The sequence below is a fragment of the Schistocerca serialis genome, chromosome 4 (assembly GCF_023864345.2).
Source record: "Schistocerca serialis cubense isolate TAMUIC-IGC-003099 chromosome 4, iqSchSeri2.2, whole genome shotgun sequence".
In the NCBI taxonomy this organism is placed as follows: domain Eukaryota; kingdom Metazoa; phylum Arthropoda; class Insecta; order Orthoptera; family Acrididae; genus Schistocerca; species Schistocerca serialis.
In genome coordinates, this window is record NC_064641.1 from 662,690,024 (window position 1) to 662,703,036 (window position 13,013).

Consider the following 13,013-nt stretch of genomic DNA (forward strand, 5'->3'; position numbering starts at 1 on the left):
AATCCTCAATATTGCCGTGCCCACTTTCATCACGTAACCTGCTTGCGCACCGACTAACTGAACTGCGATCGACAGCAGCATCTCCATACACCTTTTCCAACCTATTGTGGATGTTTCCCACTGTCTCGTTTTCACAGCACAGGAATTCTATGACAGCACGTTGCTTCTGACGAACGTCAAGTGTAGCAGCCAACTTGAAGACATGCTGTGACGGAGCCACTCACGGGAACAGGTTGAACTAAGTTTGAAAACAAGCGGGAAGGATGTATCTACACACTGTAAAACTTTCACACATGCAGAATGAAAACTGTATATTTACAAAAATAGTGAGCGTTTCTTTTGGAGTGACCCTTGTACATTTCAACTCTTCGAAAACTGCCCTAGTCAGGTGCTGGTGATGTGATTGTTAAATGGAAAGACACCTGAACCAAGACCAGGCAAACCTCATGTACTGACGGACAGGGGTCGTCTAGAATTCGGGAGACTGGCTGTAAAAAAATCACATAAAATCAGCAGAAGGACTCACATGCGGGTTCCAAAGCGCTGGCACCAGTACAGCCAGCACAATGACTTTGCGTAAGAAGTTCAAAAGAATGAAGTGCAATGGTCGCACCGCTCCCCGTAAGTCGCACAAACCTGTAGTTAATGTTAAGCGACGCCTGAGTGAATGTAAAATGCGATGCCGCTGATCAGCGGATGACAGGAAACGACTGATTTAGGGCTATCAATCAGCTATGCCCTATGGCAATTCCATGGAAGGCTTTGGATTTGGCGACTACCTGGTGAATGTTACCTACATCATGTTTAGTACCACGAAGGAAGTGGTGTTGCAGTATAATCTAGTTCCACGTGGTTCGGGTATGATCCCTTATTGAGCTTAAGAGGGCTAAATGCGGGAGGATATGAGCACATCTTACAGCACTGTGGACTGCATAAAGTGGAGTAACAGACGGGAGACGGTGAACTTGGACCTTGTCTAACTGAAGAACTAAACCAGCTCATGACTCGCAGAGACGCTGCATATCGGACACACAAACTGTGCCCCAAACCTGAAAATCCCATTGCAGTAGTGGAACAGCCAATCAAGCTGCGAGAAATGCAAACCTCAGGCATGGCCACACATTAACTGACAGCAAATAGATAACTGCCGTATGGAAGAACGTGCGTGGTCTTGGTACATCAAAGTAAAAACTGCAGCTTAGCCTTTTGTTCCAGTCAAAGAACTGATCCAGAACTTCACATTACCTACAACTACAACTGAACCACAAACGAAACAGATATATATTGATTATTTCGTGCGGATAAACGACTGTAGCCACGAAAAACTCTGTCTAAAGCATTTTACTTGCAATACCGTCAAAACGGCCATCATGGCATATCAGATCAGCATCTACTGGACACGATGGCATCACAGCCCAAATGGTGAAGTTCATCATTGACCCACAACTGCCCACTATAACAGATATCTTCAACCACTGCTTAAACACAAGTATTTTCCGTGAGGCCTGGGTACAGGGCCTAGTTGTACCACTAACCACAACACCCTCTCTGATTACCGACCTATTTGCTTTCTTCCTGCACTATACGAGGTCTTGGAATATATAGTCCACGACCAACGAACAAACTATCTAACTACAAACAACTTATTAGACAAATACCAATTAGGTTTCCCTGAACAATGTAGCACATAACTTCCCTTAATAATGGTAACAGATGACCTGAAGCTTGCCACGGATGCACAAGAGGCGAGTACCATGTGCTTCTTATACTTCGACAAAGCCTCTGGCTCTTTCGACCTCAGCAGTCTAAATTTCTCGCGAAGTACAGTAAAATGGGTTCGCTCATACTTGACGTCTCGCCAGTAATGCGTCATGTCCGACACCATGAAGTCGCAACGGAGACAGGTAGCGTGAGGCGTCCCCCAGGGTTCAGTGATGGGTCCTAAGCTGTTTTCATTGTATTTCAACGATGTGTCATCAGTTCTATCCTGCTGCAATTACCAAATGTACGCTGATGTCCTCCGGTTGTATCTAAATGCAAAACCAATAATCGTGAAGACATTTTTGTAGAATCTCAATACCAGTCGGCGTGCACTATCAAAATGGGCGCAGGATATAAGGTTAAAGCTCCCCAAGCGGTATCGGTTGGTCGTTCTAGACTCATTAGCCCGAAGTATCGGGAATCGATATCATCTTTAATCCTAAATGGGACAAATATCAACTTTTCTTCCTCGGCAAAGAATCTAGGAGCAATAATAGATTAAAACTTGATTTGACTGAGCACGTAACTGCAACGAGCAAGAGGGCATCAGGAGCTACCCATGCCCTAAAAAAATATAAGCATCTCTTCCTTTTTGGCCTGAAAAAGAAACTCGTACAAACGCTTACACTTCCAATAACTGATTGCAGCGATGATAGCCTGCAAGGTCTTGCTCAGGAAAGCTCATGGCGCCTGGAAGTGGTTACGAATGCCTGTGTTCGTTGTATCCGTGAATTTCCACTGCGATCATGTTTCACCATCATATGGATATCTTGACTGTGTAGACACAAGCGCTGAGATTTGCATATCTTCTGTCCTCTCTACTGTCTTCTCCACGTATGCTGTTCCCCATCTGTCTCCTCGACCCTAACGCTCTTGTCTCAACAACATGGCAGAAATACCCGCTCCTATTAGAGCAAACACCTTTCTGTCCGATTCCGATGTTCGGCCACTTTCTCAAAGTCCTTCTCAGGAGAAGGACCCGACCCTGTTATAACCTCCCGCATTATATTAGAGAAATGAATAACATCTCTAGCTTCAGAAGAGAATCAATGACATATCTACTAAATCAACTATGGTGATTACCACTGTCCCTGTACGCTTCTTTTTACTCTTGTATATCCATCTTTCTAAGCAGATCTTCCTCATTTAGCTGTTACAGTCTTCTTAAATTTTCTTTTCCCGGAACTAGTAAACATGTATTTTGTATACCTAAAAATTCTTTTTATATCTGCCACCATCATTATTGTCATTATTATTACAATTATTGTTATTATTATTATTATTATTATTATTATTATTACTATTATTATTATCTGTATTAGTGGCAGTGGCAGCAGTAGTAGAAGTACTGCCACTATTAACTTTATTAATTCATAGTCAGTATTATTTATTCACATTTTCGCTGTCGACATTCAAATAATATATTACTGTTTTCCGTAGTAAGACTTATTTCTTGGGTAACTATGATGTGGAAAAGTTACTGTCTGTGTGGAACCCTGGTCCAGTGTAAGAAACGGCGTGAAGGCCGTAACCAGATCAGGTTAAATAAATAAATAAATAAGAAAAATAATTGTTTGGGTGTGTCAGCATGACAGCCCAACCTCTCATAAGGCAGCTTCTGTGAGGTAATGGTTTATGGACAATGACATTACTGAAATGGATTGATCTACCCATAGTTGCGACTTTAACTCAATAGCGCGCCTTTGGGATGAGTTAGAATGTGGACTTCGTTCCAAACCCCAGTGTCCAACTTCAGTACCTTTTCTTGTTTCGGCTCTTGAAGAAGAATGGGCTGCCATTCCTCGAGGCACATTCAGACACGTGATTAAAAGCGTCCGCAGCAGTGTCCAAGCAGTCATAAGGGCCAAAGGTGGACACAAGGCATATTAATGTCCTGCAATAATTGTCCAGATACTTTTCGATCAAACAGCATAGTAATCGAGGACGTTACGTGTGCTAATCTGATGTTCGCACAAAAGAGGGAGTTGTGCCGGGCTCAATGAAACCATGACAATAAACTACAAAACAGAGCTTACTTTTCAGATATGTCTGGTATAAACTGCCTCTCCATCTTTCCTTGGCAAACCTTCTGTAGGCCTACGCTACGGCTGGTGATGGCAGCGACGGTCTTTTAATTCCTTTACAGCCGCGGAGGCGACTAGTTGACAGGAGGTGGGTGCCGTACCCACTGTCAGACTACGGAGACGCAGCAGCGAGCGAGGCCAAGGTCGCCGGGCTGCAGTGGGCAGGCAGGCCCGCGGGGCATCACGTGCTGAGGTGTCGGCGCCGCCCACATGGGCTGTGCGGCGGGGCGGCGGCTACCAGTGCAGTGGACACTGTAGGGGCACACTGCAGCGCTGGTCGCCACCCCGTCTGCAGGCAGCCTTATAGCCTTGGTTAGAACCAGTAAATGCGCGATCAACACACACAGGACTTCAAAAAAAAAAAAAAAAAGGCTCTGAGCACTATGGGACTTCTGAGGTCATCAGTCTCCTAGAACTTAGAACTACTTAAACCTAGCTAACCTAAGGACATCACACACATCCATGCCCGAGGCAGGATTCGAACCTGCGACCGTTGGGGTCTCGCGGTTCCAGACTGTGGCGCCTTGAACCGCTCGGTCACACCGGCCGGCACACACAGGACTTGCTACCGCGCAGTACTCCGATACAATAGTGCAGGAACATACTGTTCAAGTTTTCCAGGGTACTGTATTAAGAAAATCAGCTAAAAAGTAGAGACACAGGTCTGACGTGTGACACATGTCACGACAAATCTACCACAAACTATTAGATGAAACATTGCCAAGTCTGTTGCTAACCGCAGTGAATCACTCGTAAAAGTGAAAGTGTCATGGAGATACTGATCCAACTCCAGAGATAGAAGCTGTAAGACAGGAGTTCTGCATCACTTTGTGGCCCACTGTTACGAGGAGCATTCAATAAGTAATGCATCACATTTTATTCCTCAGCTAGTTTCGGCTGAAAAAATGCATAATTTATCGAGGCACTTCGTGGATTGTTCCTGCTTCAGCCCATATTGTTTCATGAAGTTCCGACAGGTGGCGGAGATGTAGGCTTCAAAATGGTGTCCCAAGCAGAGTTTCTTTTAAATGAAAACCAGAGCATTGGAATTATTCGTAGGCGCTTCCAGAGTGTATAATGAGATCTGGCAGTGAACAAACGCACGGTGAGTCGTTGGGCGAGGAGTCTGTCACCAGAGCAACAAGGTGGCGCAAACCTGTGCGATCTCCCGGGTGTCGGTAGGCGGTAACGCAACTGTGACCCCTGCAGAGTTGAAACGTGCGTACGCTCTCTTTCGAGCTGATCGACATCTCAGTCGTGTCCCTCTCTGATCAGTTGGACGTCTCTATTGGTAGTGCTGACATACTCGTTTCAAAGGTGCTTGCCCGCTGGGTTCCTCCCGCCTAACAGACAACTACAAAGAGCAACGAAACACAATTCTGCTGAATTGCTTGGGCGTTACGTCCCTGATAGTGACAATTTTTGCCGAAAACGAAGTAAATATTCCAGAATTTGAATCGAGAACAGCTGCCAACATGAGTAACGTAGAAGTAAATATCCTCGAAGTAGTGAAGCAACTTAAATCACTTAATAAAAGCAAGTCTTCTGGTCCAGACTGTATACCAATTAGGTTCGTTTCGGAGTATGCTGATGCATTAGCTGCACACTTAACAATCATATACAACCGTTCGCTCGACGAAAGATTCGTACCGGTACCCAAAGACTGGAAAGTTGCACAGGTCACACCAATATTCAAGAAAGGTAGTAGGAGTAATCCACTAAATTACAGGCCCATATCGTTAACGTCGATATACAGCAGGATTTTAGAAAATATATTGTGTTCGAAAATTATGAATTACCTTGAAGAAAACAGTCTATTGACACACAGTCAACATGGGTTTAGAAAACATCGTTTCTGTGAAACACAACTAGCTCTTTATTCACACGAAGTGTTGAGTGCTATTGAGAAGGAATTTCACATCGATTCCGTGTTTCTGGATTTCCGCGGATGGCTTTTGACATTGTACCACACAAGCGGCTCGTAGTCAAACTGCATGATTATGGAATCTCGTCTCAGTTATCTGACTGGATTTGTGATTTCCTGTTAGAGAGGTCGCAGTTCGTAGTAACTGACGCAAAGTCATCGAGTAAAACAGAAGTGATTTCTGGCGTTCCCCAAGGTAGTGTTATAGGCCCTTTGCTGTTCCTTGTCTATAAAAACGATTTGGGAGACAATCTGACCAGCCGTCTTCGGTTGTTTGCAGATGACACTGTCGTTTATCGACTAATAAAGTCATCAGAAAATCAAAACAAACTGCAAAACAATTTAGAAGAAATGTCGGAATGGTGCGAAAAGTGGCAGTTGACCCTAAATAACGAAAAGTGTGAGGTCATCCACATGAGTGCTAAAAGGAATTCGTTAAACTTCGGTTACACGCTGAATCAGTCTAATCTAAAATCCGTAATTTCAACTAAATACCTAGGTATTACAATTAGGAACAACTTACATTGCAAGGAACACTGAAAATGTGGGGAAGGCTAACCAAAGACTGCGTTTTATTGGCGGGACACTTAGAAAATGTAACAGACCTACTAAGGAGACTGCCTACACTACACTTGTCCGTCCTCTTTTAGAATACTGCTGGGCGGTGTGGGATCCTTACCAGATAAGACTGACGGAGTACACAGAAAAAGTTCAAAGAAAGGCAGCACGTTTTGTATTATCGCCAAATATGGGAGAGGGTGTCACAGAAATGATACAGGACTTGGGCTGCAAATCATTAAAAGAAATTAAAAGAAAGGCCTTTTTCGTTGCGACGGAATCCTCTCAAGAAATTCCAATCATCAACTTTCTCCTCCGAATGCGAAAATATTTTGTTGACATCGACCTACATAAAGAGGAACGATCACCACGATAAAATAAAGGAAATCAGAGCTCGTACGGAAAGATATAGGTGTCTATTCTTTCCGCTAGCTATACGAGATTGGAATAATAGAGAATTGTGAGGGTGGTTCGATGGACCCTCTACCAGGCACTTAAATGTGATTTACAGAGTATCGATGTAGATGTAATTGTAGATGAACGCCGTCACAGGCGATGAAACGTGATTATCAGTTCGAACTGGAAACAAAGCAGGAATCCACGGAGTGGAGCCACTTCTCCGAAGAAAAAGTTCAAAGCCGCACCCTCCGTCGGTAAAGTCATGAAACCGTCATCTGGGACTCTTAAGAGGTTTCTCTGTTTGATGTCCTTCCTCTTGGCGCAACGACCAAAAGGAAGTGCGTTATGCTACCCTCAGGAAATTGAAGGAACGATTTCAGTGTTCTGGTCACCACTAAAATGGAATCAAACTTGTTCTCCATCACAGCGCATGGCCTCACACAAGTCGGCGCACTAGAAAGGAGCTCACAAAACGTCACTGGACTGTTCTTCCTCATCCAGCCTATAGCTCGGATCTCGCACCTTCCGAATTCCATGTATTTGGCGCAATTTAAGTATCCACTCCACGGGAATCAGTACATGGATGCTGGGAAGGTTAGTAATGTAGCAAGGATTTGGATACGATGCCGACCAGTAGAGTGGTACCATGCAGGCATACAGGCCCTCCCAGTAAGGTGGCGTAAGGGCGTCGGATTCGCGGCAGATTTTGTTGTAAAATTGGATTTTGCAGCCAAAAGATTGGGAAATAATATGGTTGTTGTGACTGACAATTTGCAATTTTTCACAAACACAACTTTTATTCATGTAAGTTCACAAGATTGATGACTGAACATACAAACGAAAGGTAACAATAACGAAAAAAGTCTCCTAATTGAGGCAAACAAAAGTTCACTTCTAATTTTCCACAAAGGTTCGTGGTAACACACACACTAGTAACAGTCCAATTCCGAGACGAAGACGTAATCTTCAACGGTCGCAGTACTCGAGGTCAGCATCCTGCATGAACTGAACTTCGGGCCTGGTTCTAGCCCATAAATAGCTGTCTCCAGCCAATCAGGTTTCGGCGTAATGACACTTCCTGCAGGCCGTGGCTCGAACTCCCCGTGCAGGAAGGAGTACTCGGAATGTCTGTTTCCATTATCTTGTATGTACACTCTTTGACATAAAACTCGACCGGCGGCCGGCCGCTTCAGAGGCTAAGTCCGCGCCGATCGCGACATGGGACAATAAAACTGGCCAACTCGCTAATTCTCTAAGTCCGGTTATCTGCACAATCTGGCAACACTGTAGACTGCGGCACTTCCTGGAGGAAAACTTGTCCCATGATAGAGAAACACTAGACTGATTACGCCTGTGGTCTAGCGGTAGCGTACGTTGTTTCTGTTCGTACTGTCAGTGGATCGAGAGCAGCTGGCATGAAATATTTTTATAGCCTCTTCTGTCTGAATGCTGAAGACGTGAATGTAATGGTAGCGCAGATTCAATCTATTTCGCTTTCTGACACACCGATATCAAAATTTTATCCAGTAACGATTTTGCGGAAGATTTCCTGCAGACTGTCCTCCTCTGGACGCCGTATGCGGCAAAGCTCCGGGATCCATTTGCTGGCTACCGGCAGCGGCCGTGGCGACAGCAGCGGCGCTGCACTCCCCCGTTCTTTATCGAAAGCGCCTGCTCCCGCTCATCGCTTTTGATGATTTAAAACGCTTTATTATTAAATGTTGCTCCACAGAAAATTTCTGCGATTTCCATTCACGCTCAAAAGCAACGGAGACAGACGCCCTGATTAGTAGGCGGGTATTATATTACATTAATCGGCAAGAGCTGAGTATGGCCCGAAATTAATTTTATAGACTGGGACGAAATTAAACCACCTCGCTACATTCGATGAATTTATAAATGCTTCCTACCTCCTTTCTTTTCCTTTCAAACTCAATTATTTGTGCAACTTTTGGTCAATGTTCGGATGTTTTCGTCAAGCTGGGGTGAGCGTCTGTGGTGTAAAGTGTATTACAGTTCTTGTTTCATTCCTTATGGTAACTCTATGCGATAAACTGTGTGAATACCTTGCAATGCATGCTCTGTAGCAGTTCAGGAACACTGCACATTTGGAGTTCCATGAATGGGTTCATGATGTATTTAATGTTGATCGGAAGTGATAGTTAAGGTCATCAGATTTAGACCAGAAAAATTTGTCGTTTTGGAGGTTTCAGAGAACGGAAAGGAATTGCTAACGCCGGTGTTAGAAAACGTCTACAGTTAAATGCTATTGCAAAAATTTAGAAGAGGGGAATTATATTAATCAACATGTGCACTTCATAAACAACCTTCTGACATGTTAGACCTATATGACGAACAAAGCTCAAATTTATATCGTTGACAGTCGCTTTGAATCTTTTCAGGATCTATTTTACAGTGAAGCACCTTGGCATTTGCAAAGCAGACATCCATGATATTAACTTAATTTACTAAGACGAATCGGTCGAAGATTCATGTTTAAAGGCATTCTTCAGATTTCGTATAAAGAATTTTTACTAGCCGTTTGCAACTCCATTAATTAAAATGAAAATACAAGGTAGTAGTCAGCGGCTTCCACCGTGATTGGAACTGCTATGTCATACAGTACGACCACCGCAACGCACAAGGGAACCTCTTTTTTTTAATTTTGCTTTTTTTCTTTTACTTTTTTGACGATTACCCCTTTTTTTCTCTTATTTTAAAGCCCCTTAGGAAAATGATAATAAAAGAAGAAACTAAGTGTCACCGCCACTTTTCATCCTATAACAAAAAAAAAAAAATCTGGTCCACTTCAGGCGTTGGCTCCTGACTAAACTTACCCCAAGAGCTGCCTATATACCAGGGGAAATATGGGAATTCAAGGTTAGGGCTGTCATTACAAACAAAACAAAATCTTCCTTTACTGAATTTTATTTTAGTTTTGATTTTTGTTTTGTTTATCTTTGTTGTGTAATTGATCAGACGCCTTCTGCGCCCCGCTGGTAATATGTTGAGTCACGTCTTCTCGAAATTGGTGTGTTCCGTTCAGTAGTTCAGAAATGTTCATTGGTTCAAACTGGAAACCTTCTTCACTCTTGGCTTAACACATTCCAGCTGCGAGGCGGGTCGTGGAAAGCACTCCCAAGGAAGTTCGAGAAAAATTGTCTGTATTTTGGGTGGCGGACAACGACATAATGACGGTCGTTGAGGTATGTCCAAAAATCGAGTACAGAGTCTACAGTTTGTCCAACTAGATAGTGAATGGCATGTCCGCGAATCCAATTCACAGCATTGGTCTTTCTCCGAGGAAAATAGTCACGTCCCGGAACTAATAATGAAGGGGAGTATTCCGATTCAGAATGTCCCGCGTTAGAAAAGCCACAATATGACGAATAACCTCTGAGCTAACGACACACTGGCGACCACAGACGGACTATAGTCACTGCGATGTTGCCTGAGCCTCAAAACGCAACCTTAAAACACACAAACAGGTGTTACTTATGTGAAGAACGCTGTTCTTGGAGTCCAGAAATTAATTATACTTTCTAAGTGTCTCATCTTACAGTGGATTCAATCGTACGAGTCTTCGATGTGGAAAACGAATGACAAGTGAATTTAGCGAGGTAACGCCGGCCTACACCCGGAAGTAAATGCACTATCAGAGTGTTGACAAATACTTGCTACGACGCTGCCATTTCTCGGTTCTCTTACGAGGCAGCTCTTCAGCGAAATGCTTGCCGTGATTCTCCGATACAGTCCTTCAGAGTGGAGACGCGCGGGCACGTTTGGTTTTTATGCGGCGTGCTCCCCTGATACGTAGTTTCTGACGTCGCCTTGTGGGCTATGTCTACATTTGAGACGTTCAATTATCATTAATCCAGAATGATACAAGTTTCAGCTTCCGGCGTGGAAGAAGGCTGTTGACGCCGACATTATATCATTTCAACTTAGGGAAAGCAAAACGGGTCATCCAATGTTTCTCATTCAACATAAAGCATGTGAGATAATTTTCCGTAACGTTCATAATCATCTAAAAATACAAACGAAGTAAAAATACATCTGAAGCTTATTCGAATTGAATATAATGTAAGATACCAAACGCTTTGCACCTCGATGTCGAATTTGTCCACGTGCAATATTTTGCAGCATACAAAAAGAATGTAATGATTACCACGAGAATGAAGAAATATGTTGGTACGGATGGAAGCAAGGAGAGACGCAGTCAACAAATATTCGATTCATCATGACATTCATTTCATTTGAGACGTAAGAAGAGTTAAAGCGGGATATTACTTTCGTTAACACGAAAGATATGCCGCACATATTGATAACGAGGAAGTCTGCGTCTTCATACGTTTCCTCCTTGAAATCTGTATGCTCTCTTATATACTAAGTAGCCTGATCATTGTTTCAATAATGTTACCCTCTTGTTTGACCCCGTAACGATGAACAGATTCCAAGTGCATGTCTCTGCATGAAAGTAGCTGTTCGAACCCTTCCTGGGGTGCCTTTTGTGTTTTATTGCTTAGAATTCCTGAAGCAGACCACTGTGCCTTCTCCCCTTGTGGGTTAGGTCTCAAAACTAAACCGCTTTTTATCCAATGGCATAATTTATTCAGACAGCATCAGCACAAGACTGTCAAACAAAGCCTTCCATTTACAGTTGCAACACTCTAACCAGCACTGACCGAAGTGTAATCCATGGTCATGGTCCGAAATTAGCAGCTGTCTGCTACTGTGGCAAAGTCCGTACTACACTTTCGACTCCGCAGCACCATTTTATCTGGTAACACTGTGTAGTTGCAGAGTTGTGCCAGCATGTCTGTCCTCACACTGTCAACTTTATGTATCTCACTTCTCCTGCAGCGTTGATCACGAGGAGCAGAAGTAAATGAGTGTATTCTGCATGACGTAACATTCAGTATTCCCTTCTTTCATAGCCACTCTTCATGTGCATCGATACCAAATAGGAATGTGAAAACTCTTGCGAGTGAGAGAATGACAATAACAATCGTAACAAGAACAATCAAATAATGAATAATGTTTATTCCAACGCAGAACGAGAATGGCTTTAAAAATAAAAATCTATTTCTATATCCATATCTATTGATCTTTGAGTTGGCACAATGCAAATTTATTCTTAGCATTTAGTTACTGAACTTAGTTCGGGATGTTTGCAGAGAAAAGGAAAAGTCGGTACTTCTCGCTAGTGTAATATAATGTGAACCAGCATCTACCCTTCGCTTAGAACACGACTCAAACAGGTCCCCAAGTAGGTACCAAGGCATTGCTGCATTCTGTTCCCTGACATTGCTCTGATGACGGTTAATGCAGATAGTTCCGATTATGAAATACAAAACGAATTGCAGGTTAGTTCCTAGGATAGTAACATAAAATTTGGGTTGTAGACGGCACATGAACGTGACGACTATCCATATTACTCATCAATATAAAAAGACAATATTATGGGAATTTAGCAGGATTACTCAACATGAATTCGGAAATTGGTTGACTGACCGCACAGGTGCTAAGCGTCGTCAAGAGTATACGATGGCCTAATCGCATTAGGAATATGAAGATCGTCTTCGACAGCTCGCAACTTTCACATTGCTATCTTCACCCTACTCCAGACAGCCCTCGGTGGAGTTGCACTAAGTTGCCGTTGCAATGTAAGGCCTTCAAACCGACAACAGGCCACATATTGAAAAATACAAGCGAGTTCTCTTGCAGCGTAAGCTTATTGTAACTAATCTAAAAATGATTGGACAGGAACATTGTCCTATTCAAAAAAAAGCTGTCTAGCAGGTCCTCTAATCGCTCCTTGGTACAGTCGTTTGACTTTTGAAAATGGTTCCAACAAGTCACCACTAGAAAACACTGCTCTGTACCGCAATAACTCAAGATGTGAAGTAGTACCACGGTACTGCAAATATTTGGGAACACCTCATCACAGAGAAGACTGTGCTTAAGGCTTGTAAGCTCACATTTATTACAATAAATGACATACCTGAAATGTTACCACTCTCATTATTACGTCAGATTGGTAATGCACGCAGTAAGTTCGTCGTATTCATGATTTCCTCTTCAAAGTAACATACCCTACTTATTATTTAACACAAAATGAAATTAAAAATTTAAGTTATTCACGAGCAGCTAGTTGAGAATATGTATGAACTTCACATGACACGACGAACCGTCTTGTTCCGCATATGGATTCAAATCCACTGATGCAGACTAAGCAAAGATTTCGTTACTGACGGAAACTAACAGACATTCATGATTAAGCATAC